This window comes from Gouania willdenowi, chromosome 19 (assembly GCF_900634775.1).
Source record: "Gouania willdenowi chromosome 19, fGouWil2.1, whole genome shotgun sequence".
Lineage (NCBI taxonomy): Eukaryota > Metazoa > Chordata > Actinopteri > Blenniiformes > Gobiesocidae > Gouania > Gouania willdenowi.
The window spans coordinates 1,512,995-1,529,569 of NC_041062.1; the positions used below are offsets into that span (position 1 = coordinate 1,512,995).

The 16,575-nt window shown below is 38.8% G+C and overlaps 1 protein-coding gene across 2 annotated transcripts in view; it reads right to left on the reverse strand.

Annotated features, from left to right (window-relative positions):
* The window catches only part of LOC114481069 (adenosine kinase-like), a 142,121-nt gene that overhangs the window by 20,078 nt on the left and 105,468 nt on the right, over positions 1-16,575 (reverse strand). The gene's annotated exons all lie outside the window — the stretch shown is intronic.

Genomic DNA, 16,575 nt, shown 5'->3' on the forward strand with positions numbered 1-16,575 from the left:
CTAGTGCTGTGGGTTCACAGGGTCATTTTTTTGAGTGTTTTTATTGTCTTTTTGTGTACTTTTGTTAATTTTATATATTTTCTGAGTAATTTTGTGCGTTACTGTCATCATTTTGTTCATTTTTGTTGTAGTTTTGTGTGTTTTTGAAGTATTTTCTGTGTTTTTCTCTTGTCTTTTACTGTATTTTTTTGCAATGTTGTAATTCTTTAATGTATTCTTGCTTTTGTTTTGTGTATTTTTCTGCCATTTTGTACGTTTACTTGAGGGGAACACATGAAATTAGACCGGGGGCCATATGTGGCCCCCGGGCCGCCAGTTGCCTATGTCTGCTGTAGGCATTCAGTGCATGCTACAAGTTGCTTTAATCTTTTAACAGGTGCTTGTTAGATGCTCATGCCAACATGTTCACTTTATGAAATGTAACTGAAGTGTGTTTACCTTTAGATTTTGATGAAGACTGAAACAATAATAAATGTTGTGTTTGAATTACGACAGGAAATGTAAACATTTCTGTTTAAGTCAGAAAAACAAATCATCTTCCTTCTGTTATTTTATAAGCAGGCAGTAGTGCCCACACATTTTAAGCTTGCAATCTGAATTGAAATGGACCAAACTTTGCGATTGATCATGCAAATTAAAGCTTAACCCCGGGTGGGCAACCATTTTGGCTTCAAGTCCGGAATTGGACTTAAAAGATGGTCAGGTCAGACCATCAGCAGACAGGGTGAGAAGTCCACCAAAATAAAGCTTAACATATATTAGCCCACATGAAATCAATATTTCCTTTGAAATAATGAATTCACTTGAAACTATTGAAAACACAGTTCTGTTATTACAGTCATCCCTGTTGTATTAATGCATGCAGGTGCAAATGAAAGTAATGCGTGATTTAATAACAGGAAACAAAAGACAAATATTGACATAATGTTCACAGTTATCTGAATCAATGATCCTGATCATGGTATCCTGATCATTCACACGCACAAACAACAATGTAGGAGGTCCAAATGTATGGACACTCCCATTTTTGGAAAAAATATGAAGAAATGTGTAATCTGGACCCAATCCAGATGTCACTGAAAAACCAACCTGACATAACGGAGTCAAATTTAATAAATGTCGGTCATTACGAACCAAGACCTGAATTTTTGAAAATTCTCCAATGATAAGAGATAGTGATCCAGATTCAGGATATTGATCCAAATCTCCTCCAAACTGTATTGGATTCTTACACAAAGTCCATCTTTGGTTCAAATGTTATCAAATTCCATTAAGTTCTTTTGACGTTATCTGAGGGCTGCACAATTATGGCCAAAATGATAATCTTGATTATTTTGATCAATAATGTAATCACGATTATTTATCATGTTAGGGAAAATCTGTATTTTTATTGCACTACTTTTAAACAAACAATATGTGAAGAGTTTACAGTGCAAAATTAAGCTTTAAATAAGAATTATACTAAATAAATAATAAACCCAAGACGAGTGTCATCTCAAAATGCAACTGATCAGAAACAATTACAGCTTCTAACTCTCATCAGTGACTCAAAGCTGCAGCTGAAGGGTCGCACACTTGTTATTAAAGCAGCTTAATGAAGCCTTAACCATGCGTTCGCTGACTAATGGCTTGAAAAGCGACTGATGAGATATGAGGCAGAACAAAATTTTAAATGTAAATATTGCCGACGATCAGGTTTATTTAATCATTGTAACCAAAATCACGATTCAAATCAGAACCGGAATCAGAAGAAAACTTTAATCATCCCCGTAGGGCAATTAGAAAAATGTTGCAAATTGTGCAGCCCTACGTTATATAGTTAATAACAAACAAATAAACACAAGTAAAAATATTACCTTAATGGGAGAGGTAATGACAGCTTTGATATCATCTAACATTAGGAATTAAAAAATAAATAAATAAAAATCACATTTTACAGCAGACATAGGAAACTGGTGGCCCGGGGTCCACATGCAACCCTCGGTCCCATTTTATGCGCCTCCAATGTAAACTTAATACACAAAACAAGAACAAGAATGTATTTTAAAAAAATACAAAGAATTACAACAATGCAGGAAAATACAGTAAACTAATAGATAAAAACACAGAAAATACTCAATAAATGAACAAAAAGGACAACAGTAATACACAAAAGTACTAGGAAAATATATAAAATTACAGATAATGACAAAAGTACACAAAAAGTCAAGAAAAACAAACCCACAGTACTAACACACAAGCAAAACGCAATACATAAAAATTGCTCTAAAACACAAAAAAATGACAGTACAATACACATTTCGACTGAAACATGTATTTTACAGGAAAAATACACAAAAGGACTAAAAAATGCACAAAATACCCCATAACAAGAAATACAACAATAAACATTCACAGAATGACAGAAAAACACACAAAATTACTATAAAAACTCATTTTTGTGGCCCTGCTGTGATAATAGTTGCCTACCTCTGGTTTAGAGAGTTAGCTAGCTGAGAAATCTGTTTTAACTACACAGAAATGTCATGATTGGAGCTACATGTAAAATATGTCTATGCTTCTATAGAGCAGGAATGTCCAGGATGGACATTACACTAAACTGAGTCCATAATTATCTTTCAATTTATGACTGAAGCCAGTTCAGAAACAATGCCCCAGATTGAGATGAACTGTGCACTGGTTTCACCTTTGAACCCAGATGGGGCCTTTAGTTGATGCTAAGATTCTAAATAATCCAATTATGTGCAGCAGGGCGGCTGGTGTGTGTGTGTGTGACCTTGGGGAAAGGTTGACAACCTGGTCCTCAAACAGAAGAGGAGGAGATGACATAAGGTTAGTGGTCCCTGGAGGAAAGCCTCAAGGCTCCCTCTGCTTTGGATCAGCATCACAGCAACAGCAATATGTCAATTTATCACCCCCACAATCATGTGCGAGCATGCACGTACACAACACACACACACACACGGAACAATTAGCCGTTGCAGTCAGATAGCAGCTTTTTAATCAGTGAAGTGAGAGCACCTGTCATTTTTTCTGAGCATCATTTGATTTAAAAAACAAAACAAAACCGATTAGGGGTTCAGGTCGCCCATTTGTTTCCTTTTATTTACAACCACATATTGACTTTTCTCCTCTGGAACATTCAATCACTGCCGAGCATGAGGCATCGCACAGGGACAGGAGCGTCTTGGAAAACGCCTCGTCAAAGCAGCAATATTTCATATCAAAGGATTTAAAAGGGACAGATGAATGAAGGCTGAAATAACGAGAGGCCCATGGCACGACTTCACTCTCTGTGTTTGTCCATGTAGCAGCGAGGGTTTTTGTGAGAAAAGCCTATTGAGAGCGGGAGAGTGAGTGTGGGTGTTGGAAGGAAAGATAATTGAAGCTCTGTCTATGAGCCACATGTGAACAGCATAATCCCTTTTCAGAAGATATTAATTTCTTTAAAATGTTTTTTAATGCCAGCATCAAGAATAATTTGTACCGTCGGCTCAGCTGATGCTAATGTAATGTTCTGATAATAAATATGCAATTACAGAGCCTGTGCATGTATGCAGAGAGGAAAGGAGAATTGTGACTATTAAATGGCCTGATTATTACCTTTAAATATGAATCTGACACCCATGAAGTGACTCAATATTAGCCTACAACGATTAGCATTGCAAATGCAACAATTAATCACAGCTAGGTTCAATTTAAAATGCTGACACAATTATAATTTTTTTAATCCTTAAATCATACAATTTAAGCTTCTAATATCAATGGTTTTGTGTATAGAAGGAACTACAGTAACTTGACCTTAATTAGCTAGACGGAGTTAGCTCACTTTATGCTAGCTAAAAATAGGGATGCAGGAAATTATTCATAAATGGGATTTTAATTAAATGAGTAAAAAGAAAAAGACACGTTTGGTTAATAAATATGGTTTGAAAGACACTACCTGGAAACGAGGGATGTGTAACAAAGCTTTGTAGTGCCCTACACACACCTAGCTATGTGTGTTTGTGTCGGTACGTTGCTTTATGTCATTTATGTGTTGATTTATTTCCTCCACTCCAAACATTAGCTGGGTTTCCATTACAGATTTTTTCAAAATAAAAGCGATATTTCTAAATGTCGACAAAGTATAATTGTGCTTTGAACATGTTTCCATTCAACATTGTTTTGGGGAGGAGCCTTGTAACTCCCGTAAAATCTTATTTTACTCTGTTTACTCAGAGAAAAGTGGTCATGTGACCATGTACGTCACGTCCTGTGACGTGTATTTACGGAAAAAAATATTTTCATAGCGCTTTTGCGACACATTTCAATATCGAAACATCTGAAATTCGTCATCACGAAAGCGTAAAATTTTTTTAGTGATATTTGAGGTTTTTTTTCCTGAAATTCAGGTGTTTCCATTACCGCTATTTAGATTTTGTACAATTCCAAGGGTAATGGAAACACAGCTACTAATCACAGTGATGTAAAAACGAGGACTTGCGTTTGTATGCTTGCCAAAAACAATGCTAAATATTCGAATCCCAAATATTCAAAATTAGTTTGTTGGTATGACTTGTTCCAAATGTTGGTTTTCTTTCCTCAATGGAGGTCAGCTCCAAGTTACACAATCCTACCCTAGAGGAGCTGTGAACCTCGTCTAACAGATAGCGATGAAGCGTATTTTTCCATATGTTGTAGATGACCTTCCCATGATTGCCCATGTATGCTTCTAGTTGTAGCACAATAGTGTTTGGAGAGTGACATCTGGGTTAGAAAAACACCTCGTTTGTTTGCTGTAATGTACTCTTGCCTCTAATGAACCACTGTACCACTACGAATCCCAAAGACTTCAACATCTTCCAGAACTCCACCTTTCTCTTCTCTGGGCAAGTAAGGTAAAAGGTAATGAGACGAGCAGAGGAGCACGATAGTCCTACAGCCATAGTTAGTATAAAGCTATCAGAATGTGTGAGATGTTGCTGCTGTCAGAGGCTTAAACAGTCAAAGGGATATTTTTAGAGAGCTTAAGCTAATAATCCAGCACTCATTCAGAGGGGGGGGAGAAAATATCTCGCCAAGCAAAATAAAAGATGGAAGGGCAGTTTTCAAAGCTTTATATTTTTTCTCTGACATTATAAGTGATAGAAGCCTGGTTTGAATACTGCTCATGGAGAGCCCGGAAACCAAATGTTCTTTTTGATATATTCAATATTTTTTTGAAGGTCATTTTGGATGAAACACAAACTCTGCTCTCAATATTCAATCTCTGAAGAAACAAACTTGTACAGTCATTAGAGCACTGATGAGGTTTCCAATGGGACCAAACAGAGAAGGACTATAAGAAACACCTGCCATTTTTACAGCCAACCAACAACACAAGAGCATATCTTACGTTTGATTTCCACCCACCCGGCCAGAGAGTCTGATACGAATCATTTTTTTGGCTTTGGTTTTGATCTTGAAAGAAAATACACAACTGCTTAGCATCCAAATACTGCCTTGTGTTCACCAGCTTCTTGCCCAGAGGATATTTTTGATGTCAGAAAAATAGCCGGCATTTATTATTTACGCACATTTTAAAAACAGATGCTCGCAATGACAAAAACAGGATATACAGCAAACTTTTACAATACGGACTACAAAAATATTTTTTTTTTTCACATATTATGGAAATCGCCAAAGGAGACAAGATCTACACCAATTAAAGAGAGTTGAAAGTGTCAAGCTCCTAAAGTGGCCACGTGACCTGTGTTGTTCCTTATTTCTGTTATTCCATTTGAAGCAGAAATTAATGTGTGTTATGGGTTTGTCACACCACAGAAACTGAGCCAAATTTGAAAGAAAAAATTGCTAAGTATATCAAATTAGGTCTCAAAATCATTGGAAAAACTGCTCTGAATCGCTGGGGGCATGTCAGTTAAAGGCGCTGGAACCAGGCTCACGCGCAGGAAGGGCGTAACCTACAGTAACAATGGAAGCTAGCGCTAGCAGCGTCATTGGACAGACCCAGCCCTACCTGTTTCAGCCATCAGAGCCAGAAACTGACTCCCAAAAATCCTGACTGCAGAACGTAAGCACTGTGATTGGTCTGCCTAAACCTCAACCCCGGTCACTGCCTTTTCCACTCAACACCGCCTTGTTTCAACTTTTTGCGGAGCGATACGAGAGTTGTTTTTACAGTGAATTGAGTCAAAGAGAGAACCGAGTTTTATTATTTCCTTTCATGGCTGCAGCACACATGAAGTACTGCCAAACGGAGTCAATCATGGATAAAAGGCGTGTGTTAACTGTTATTATCACGACTCTGGAGGAGACATGACTGGTTAGCTGACTGGTTAGCTAGCTGCAAACTGTTGTAAGAGATGCCACCAAGATGCTACTCGAGAGCGAGCAGGAAAACCACCAAAGCTAATGCGCTGAATGTACTTATACGCTTCAGCAGCAGGGTCGGGTTTATGCTAATGATGGCTTCGTTATGATTTCTGACCCTCCCATTAAATCCTGAAAACAGAAATTTGAAAGACAGTTTGTGAAACCTAGCTCCACAATTACATTATAAATGGTTGAATTACTTGTTAGATGTTCTAAGGATTTGCTTAACACGGACTTTAAAAAACGAACACACAACAGGACATCATGGCCAACTCTATGAAAGGCGATCTGTTCCCTGTCTAGCTCTAATGGATAATTATACACTAACAAAACATGAATCCTAACACTATACTTTATTTCTGCCAGTACAAATACAATTATAACTGGAAATAAGGAGATATTATTACAGGTTAAAATGTTCCCATAATCAAAACAAAGGAGCTATTTGTTTCTTTCTCCTTTGTGTAACAAGGTGTTGAGCATAATGTTACCGTAGGAACAAGTTAGGAGGAGGAAGGAGGGGAGAGAAATCCAATTTCAGTGTTTTCAAAAGAATCTAAATCAAAGTGCACTCTTAGTGCTAAGGTTAATAAAACTTGATAAGCTGAAAAGCGTAACTCCCTCGGGCCATTCGGGAAAAAAAGGCGTTTGCTTGACCGTGTGAGCCCAAGCTGATGCAGAGGCAGAAATTGAATTGTATTTGACATTGTGTGCGGGCGAACAACACTGAGGGAGGGTGAAACCCTGACAAGTCGTTGACAACACCCATGTTTTCTTCCTCCAATTTTGGGCTTTTCAATAAGTACTCATTTCACTCCAAGCACTGCGCATGTTTGCGCAAACCGATTGACACATTTTACACTGATTTTCAAAGCTCGCAAACTGGGGAAAAAAAAAAAAAAAACAGTCAATCAGATCGAAACAGATCAAGTGATAATGGCAACTATACTGCAAAGCCCTTTTAAAACAAACTGAGCATGACCAGGTCATTGCTTGCCAAATAATTCCGGCAATTATCCCCATTTACAGATATCTATAACAGCGACACATGACATGTTTTCCTCATTCCTTGCATGTAGGACGTCACTGAGGCGAGTCAGACAGCCTTCATAAATACCCAGTAAAAACAACATCTGGCAGTCAACTCAAGTGTTTCCAGTCAGATTGTTACAGCATAAATTACAAGTTGCTGGTGGTCGTGAGGGGATGAATAACAAATCAACTCCATGGCATTAGCTGGGATCATCAACGCCCTTGACTCGGCCTCGGGGTCACGAACACGACTCCTCCTGGTGTCCCGGCGGTGGGCCAGCATGAGTCCAGGTGCTGCTGAACATGGAGCTGCCACCTCAGAGATATGTGGGCCGATAACCACTGAGTGTGATTATTAATATGATGCTGAAAGCCGATAGCATCTCCCTCATGCTGGGAGGAAGGAATGCGGCCGACTGCTACGGTGCAGGACAGATTAGGATGAATAAATCACCTGTACCGAGCTCTCCTCGGGCTCCCGGGAGAATGCAGCAATCCCACTCAGGCATGACACGCCACAAACAGGAGGGTAAACACACGCTGGAGCGACACACTCCATAGAGGCTGGAGTTGCTTTTACTGCCTCTGGGAATTTACCCAACAACAGCTGATGGTATTTCACTTTGAGTTTTATGGAGTCATTAAGTGGTATGTTTCAGTTCTACCTACATCCATATACTGTATGCCACAGACCCACTATAATCAATTATCTGCATTTGTACGCATTAACAATCATTTACTGTGTCTTTAACAGTCTTAGAGTCAAGCTGGTAGAAACCAGGGTTGGTGTCAATTACAATTACATCTTTAATTATCCATGTTCAATTACAATTTCTATTTAATACATATATTATGTAGTGTTGTCAAGGGGTTAAAAATGGTGTGATTAATTAATTAAGTTCTGTAATTAGTTAATCTAATGAATCTATTTTTTAACTGCACTTAAAGATTGCTGAGAAATGCCTTCAACTTAAGGTATTTTCATTTAAATTACATTATTGTAGCAGATCAAAAGATTGATATAGAACCAAGTGTCTTTATAAAGTCTTTTATGGTTTTTAACAGACTTGAACAGATGCAGGCATAGCATTTACGTTCCTCTGTATTTGAGAATAGTCCCAAGTAAACATGTGGAGATTAATCGATACAAACGTGCGCGATGGATGTGAGTGTATCAACTCGTTCAGTGTCGATCGGTACAATTGACGGGTGAAATCGAGATGCATCGGTCACTGCGTTCATGCATCGGTAAAATCCGTGGTTGCATCGAGTTTCTCATCCATCCATTTCTTCTATCCTGTGTTTCTGAGGCACATGTCATGAATGCATCATCACTGCTTCGAGTTTTGTTTCGAACACGTCACATATTGTTGAGTTTTATTTACACATGAATTCATGTTGGGTGTGGGATACATATGGATGTGTATATACGTATATATGCATATGTGTGTATCCATAAAATGAAGAGTCCGTCCTTAAGACTGCTCTACTGTAAAGTGCCTTGAGATACCATTGGTTATGATTTGGCGCTATACAAATAAAGATTGATTGATTGACACAATGATACATGTTTTGTCTCTCATTTTTACTTTCTCCTGGGGGCCAAATTTGATACTCCAAAAGGCCGGATTTGGCCCCTGGGCCATGAGTTTGACAAATGTATAATAGACAATCAGGATCAGAGGAAGTAAAGCTTGAGCCAAGTTTCACACCAGTTTTAAAATGAACCTTTCAATAGGAATATATATTTTAACTATTATGTAATGAATTCTGTATATGTGTTCACTCGCAAATACGCTTTTTCCAAGAAAAAAATGACCTCAAATACTATCACTTTAGCCTAAAAGCATGAGTGAGATGAACCCAGGCTTGCATGTGGCTAATTCCAACAGTGCCCGTGTTTGCCAGTCCATTATACACTTCTAGTAACAGCCTCTGCTCCCATTTATCCCAGCTTGCCCACAAGGGCAAAGGGGAGGCCCACAGGGACGGCTGCAGAGCTTCAAGCACAGGTTCAGGGGTTAAACAATCAGAAACATGTGCGGTACATAAATATCTCGGCCGATAGCAATCGCAGCATGGCAAAGCTGGGTTTGCATGAGGGGCTAGGAAGAGACGATGTAACCTGGGCTAGAGCTCAGTCAGTCCGTAGGGGCTAATGGAAGCTGTGGCAGCAGTGGTGGGAGCTTTGTGCTGAAGGGAGTTAGTTATCAGTATGATGGCCTTATCAGCACCGAGAGGCTCTATCACACATCTCACCTCTGAGCTCTAACAAGGGGTCAGACTACCAGAAACAGGCTCTCTATCAGTGGATGGCTCAGCAAGCTGGGCTGATGCAACTTTAAAGCACTTTCATGAACTCTCTTCTTAAATCACATCATATTTCCTGCTGATTTCTCTTATTTGATTTGTGCTCGACTTACATCCCCCAGTTACTTCTCCTTTTCTTCTTTTTTCTGCTTTAACCTATTCCAGATTTCTAAAATCTGAATCAATCATGTTTTCTAATCATTGTTTTCTGCAGACTTTTCAGATTAAGATTCTTCAAGAAGCTAAAGTTTCTACATCACAATAGATTTTGTGTTTAAACACTTAAATATATTGAAATGTTGATTTCTCCTTGTGCCACATCTTAGGGGTCAGAACATAAATCTGTCCGGTGATGTCAGTAACAGTATCTATTTGTTTGGGAACAACAACCAGAAGAGAAATGTTTGGCATTCATGTCGGTTTCCCTCACGCAATAAACCAGCTACTAAAAGCAATTTAAAAACTCATTTTTTTCCCCCCATTATGAGATTCTATGTAAAAAAAAAAAAACTGCATTTAAAACATGAAAAAACATTTCTATTTAACTGTAAATATATGAAAGGGTTTATAATTACATTAGACAACTTTTTTTTTTTTTCAAAGTCCAATGTCCCTGCAATTATTTTGTTCCTGGCTTTACAGACCGATACTGACAAACTTCTTCAATTTCTTGTAAAAACTGTCAAAACCTTTTAAAGCATAAAGTGAACAGTGCATTTCTGATGTGAACTGTTGAAAGCATTGACCATGCCCTCCCGTGCATAATAAACATGTGAGCGTTTGCCCCACTCTATTTACCTCCTAATGAGAAACAAAGATCTGCTCTGGAAAGACTTGCATGCCACAGACAATAAAACCTGGGGAGGGAGGGAAAAAAAAAGCTCTTAAAGTAATTCAAACCATTTGTTTGGATGGATGGAGGGGGGACATGGGCGCTTTGCCGGAATAAATTGGCCAAACAAAATCTGAGATGATGTTCAATGCATGATCTGTTGATGTGGTCTAGAATGGCAATTGGCCAAATGAAAACCTGTGAGGCGCTTTGCTAAAGGGCTACATCATGTCTTATGTATGCTGGGGAAACATGCAATTAATGCTCGCAGGGCCAAAAACAACCACAGGGAAGCTTAGAAAGGAAATACCAGGCATGATAAAACCACAATCGAGGAGAGAGAGGGAGAAAAAAAGCGTTTTTGTTCAGTTCATTTGGGAGCACTGCAGATTGAACCATGTGACATTTGTAAAACGAACTCATAGGGTTGATTATCCATGCAATAACAAATCATTTTTGAATTATTTGGAAGGGTACATTACATTTCTATCTGTCGTCCACTGGTCCTGAGGTTTCTAACTAGCACAAGACCAGGAATCTTTTAAAAAGACACTGGAAAACTTGACTATGTAGTCTGGAGTGTGTTAATATAATTGCAAGCAGCCAAAGGCCAATTGTCATCTAGCCTAGTTATGTTGAAGTTGTCCAAAAGACTATTTTCAATCTGATACACAAAAAAATCCACAATGGCCACTGTTACATTATGTTTTTTAATTCGGAATTAGTTATTACGAATTAAATCATTCGGAATTGAAGTGTTCTGCTTCCTGTTTACATGGAAATAGTCATTCCGAATTGAGGTTTACATGGAAAACCGGTTTATTCGGCTTTATTCAATTTTGCTTTAGGTCTGAGGGTTGGGAAGGCTCTGATTGGACAATGGGCGAACGCAACGTATCACGTCTATCGGGAAAAAACATGCAACAAACCTTTTATAGTCGGCTGTAACAGAAGACCACATGAGAACTGTTTTCACCTTTATTTTGATTGTAGTTTTGAAGCAACTGTTTGACAATAACACAGTTTCACTTTGGTCAGCTGAGCAGGAGAAGGAGATAGGAACTAATCACCAGTAAATAAATCCCAGTAAAACTTTGGAAAACAATAACCAGGATTAAATATTATCTCCCTGGTAAAGATGGTAGCTCTAACAACTGGTAAAATGATAAACTTGGTGATATTACAGCCTGTGAATACAGTACGGGGACGCATTCACTCCGTCTCCGGCGCCTAGTGCCAGCCGTACAGTGAAGTATGTTCCGTTTACCGAGGACCGTGTGTGTAATAAGTCTGCTTCCGTCCATCCACTCTTTTTATTATATCCACGTATTCTGAGGCTCTTATTAAATAAATAGTCTCAGCTCGAGTCCGGGCGGCCATCACCATGTTGTCACCAACGCGTCATCACGCATGCTCAGAACGACCAGAATTTACTTAAATAGCAATTAAGTGTTTACAAGATTGAGGAATTATGTAATTCAGAATTAAAATAATAATAATAAACCAGCCACTTAATTCACATTTAAGTTTAATTCGGAATTACATAAACATTAGGAATTAAGTGTTTACAGTGTTTACAAGGTCAGTTTAAAGAGGAATTAACTTTTATGCTGAATTAAAAAGGAATTAAAGCTCCCATGTAAACGTGGCCAATGGGCTTTTGACAAATACTAGGCAGTGAACAAGCAATATTATTGTACAATAAAAAAAGTGGTTAAATGACCTTTTAAAAATGTTAATGCATACTTATAAAACATTAATAAAACCAGCATTAATTGTATGTTGCATATTTATATACTTAACATCTGAACTTGCATGCACTTATACAGTAAAACTTGATCCTACACAACAATGTTGACCTTGACTCAACAATTGACCGTTTTCAGCTTTAATTTCAAAGTTTTTTTTAAAGGCTATTAAGTTGAAAAGGTGTTTGATATCAGACACAACTTGGTATCATAAGTATTGCTTTTTGTGAAAACATTGGAGCTAAGGGGAAAGCGATGAAGTAACAACAATGATTTTGTGGATACAACAGTCAAAGAGCTCAATGGAGTTCAGTTTTGTCAGCAAAACATGATATCCTGAACTAGCCTGCTGTGACAGAAATGTACTGTTCTAAGCATCAGTGGAAAGTGGGTACTATTGATCTGCACCCAGGGCAATATCTCCTCATATATATAATTATTCTGCTTCGGAGGCGTCCACTGTTTCCTCGCTGTCCGACCTGCCAGCTGGCCTGATGGCTGGCCAGCTTTGGTAAAGATGCTATTTGGTCTCACATTTCACTTCCAACAAGCCCCTTCTTCTGACCCCGGCATTTTCAAATATTTCATGGTTCAGTCCCACGGTCGGGGAAGGCGGCTTCAGCACGGCACAATTACAGTGGTTAGTCGGACTCCTCTGGTGGAGCCATGCTGGCTCCTAAAGTACCATGACTCGCAACAAGACAGCCAGGAAAAACAGAGGAATGTCAGAGAGACTGATTCTACACTGGGTTGTCTCTTTGGCTTTATGCACACAGAAAAAGATGGATGGGTTAATTGCGGGGCCACTTAATGTGAGTGAACTAGCACAGAGAAATATTATCTTACTCTTTAAAAATGAAAAGTTTAATTCATTGCAAAGCACCTCGAGAGTAACGACCAACAGTGCCCTTCTTTATAAAGTGGGAGTTTGCAGCTGTATCCACTATTTAGTATGCCAGGATATTTTCCCCTAAAACTTAGAGAGTGACACGAGAAAACAGCCTTATGGTTTAGTAAAGCAAATCAGTGGCAAAGAATGTGTAGTCATCATTTTCTTAGAATATCACGTATTTTTCCTCTACTGGAGTTTGTCATCAACCATTAATTTAAAAATGTTGGCAATTAGAGAGCCACATGTTTGCACCTCATCATAATAAAAGTAGTGTAATGTGATGAAATTAAGGCTGCACAATTAATCAAATTTTAATCGTGATTACAATTTTAGCCCCCACGATTAAATTAACCTGGTCGTCGGGGATTTTTCCATTTAAAATGTGGGCTCTGCTGCATATACAGTATAATCAGGCACTTTCTCAACCCCAGTAGTCAGTAAGCCTAATGTTCTTAATTTTTCTTTACATGCTGTATTTGTTTTCAAGGAGTTACACTCTAACAGTGTATTTATATCATTAGCCCATAGTACATTTTAAATGATTGGGTACATTTTAGTATTTATCAATATCCTTGTTTAAAGCTGTTCTTCTGTACTCTAAACCGTTCACATATTGTTTGTTAAAAAGCAAATAGAAATACAGATGTTTTCCCTAATAGGATGAATAATCGTAATCATGATCATCATTTTGGCCATAATCATGCAGCCCAAGATTAAATATGCCCCAATAGTTGTTTAATAATAAAAATTAAAAAAAATAGTATATCTTATTTGACCTGAAACTAGATAAAATGCTTCCAAAACATGCTTCACTGTAGTTTTTGAGATTATGAAATATTGCACAGCTTGTGTTATTATTTAGTGCTTTAACTTTTGAAAAAAATCTTTTAACTTTATTATCTCACCATATACTGGGTAAGTGAACATTTTCTTTGAAGGCTCCAGTCAGCAAAGCCTTCATGAATATCAATCTGACAGGTTTGAAAATAAGGATTCATTCTACGTTAAACCCAGGTTTGCTGCTCGGAAACTATTTTAATGCCAAAGGGTGCAAATCTCAAAGCAAAGGTGAGTGATTTTTAAATATTCAGTGCCGTCAAATCCAACCTGGTTGTTGCATTCTGCGTCATGTGCGGACAGTGTTTTTCCAGCTGCACATGGTGGATAAACAGTCTTGTAAAGTCACCATGATGGCTTGGTGCTGCGAGCAATAAACAATGACAGAAAACGTGTCTCCTGTTGCTCCTCGGATGCATCGCACACTGTCTGGAAATGCTTGCTGAAGCAGTTGACAACCCCCTAACCTTCTACATCTTCACTATTGACACACTTACCAATGCAACCTCTCCAAACCATTGTGTCCTACAGCAAAGATAATAAATGATTCATTAAAAAAAGGAAAAGCAAAGACAACGAATGCACCTTTTGCGTTTTGCAGATGAACATGGATAATGATGGAAATGACTCATGATACGTCACAGCGAAGGTCAGTCTGCTTAGTCGCCCAACTGAAGTCATGTGACTCATTAGAAAAAAAGAACACATGCAATTAAACTTCAGTTGTGACAGACAGAAAGGAGAACAGCAGCTAATATTTCACATATATGCCTCAAATGACAGACTGCGATCATTTCACTTCGCCAGCTTTGGAGAACGTTCTATGCTCATCCTCCCAGTTGGCCTGTGGGGCCTTGTGAATAAACACAGAGGTTAATGTCTCATGTTCTTCCTTGTTCTCAGCAGACAGCTCTGACAGGAGGAGAGAAAGAGGAGCCTAAAAGGAAAGCTGTTTCAGTAACGCACTAATCGCACTAATCTCTTTGTTTAAGGTATTGAGACGAGATATTTTCTCCAAGCTACAGTTGGGAAGCACGTCTCCAGTCCGCTGTGGGTGAGCTATCAAGGGATTTCTTTTTTTTTTTTAACTCCCTTCAAACCCTTTTCTTATGTTTTGTATTTTTTCATAAAAAACACCCTTCATACCCTGAGGGGTCTTTAGTGAACTTGCCATCACCCACACATACTGACAGTAGAGAGCACGTACTTCCACAGTCCTGCACACGTCACCCCGCTGATAAACAGCCACAGGCCTTGCCACAGAGATAAGGTTCCCAAGCAGTCTATGGAGCAAACAAAGCCAGATGACGAATCTGGAGACATGTTAAGAAATGACGCCATATTGCTCGTGTATCTCCTCACCCCCCCACCCCGCCACACACACACACACACACACACACACACACACACACACACACACACACACACACACACACACACACACACACACACACACACACACACACACACACACACACACACACACACACACACACACACACACACACACACACACACACACACACACACATACAGCATGAGTACACTTGTACACCCACTTCAGCCTGTCCTGGAAAAATCATTAGAGCTCCACCAGCACAACCACTGTCACCAACCCCTCTGACACACTTACATACGGTATATACACACATACTGCATGCAGATGGAGAATAATAGGGCTGCAAGCAAAAAGCCCTGAAGGGCTTTTCATGACAATACCCTTCTGTAGAGCTGCTTGTATCCCTCTACCTAGATCACAGAGAAGTGCTGAGGGATGGAAGGGAAAATACACCACACATCCAAATATTAGGCCAGGAATATTCACACAAAGTACAGAGTGGAAAGAAATCTGTGTCATTTTGCTCTCATCAACGATAAATGGCTGCTAAATGCTCTTTTAAAACAGCTTGAACATTGCAATAATGACAGCCATTTTTTTGCCTCTGAAAGCACATGAATGCACAGAGCCAAATGCCATTTCAACCTTTTTTTTTTTTTTTTTTTTAAATTGCTCACCTATTGAGTATTCAATTACAGGCTGCCTCTGGTTCAGAAGAAGAGGCTGGGACCCGTATAAATAAATACACTTTGAGTGTGGAGAAACACAATGTGTTGAACAGCAATGGAAGTCATGTGGTGCTGGCAAATAATGTTAATTATTTTATTATTTTGGCTCAGGGGGGTTGAGGGAAACTAAGCGTATCATCTCCATAAAAAAACATGGAAAATGATCTAAATGATTTAAGCCATAATACCAGACACAATCAAACATCATTGATAGCAATTATGTCTTGGTCAATTGTGTCATTTGTCTGGTATATGTCTGAAATTCCACAATACAAGTCTACCATTAATAATTCAACCCCCCCCACCCCAACCCATTGTGTGGTTTATCTCTTATGCTTAAATGGCAAACGCAAATTGTGCCTAATTTTATCAGCAAATCCGCCGGCATGTACTTTTTCCAGCGGTAATGATTCCCTCATTCGGGCCTAATTAACTGCAGCCATAAATGGAGGGAAATGTAATGCCCTGGGTTCCATGTCAGGTAGTCTGAGGAGGACAGC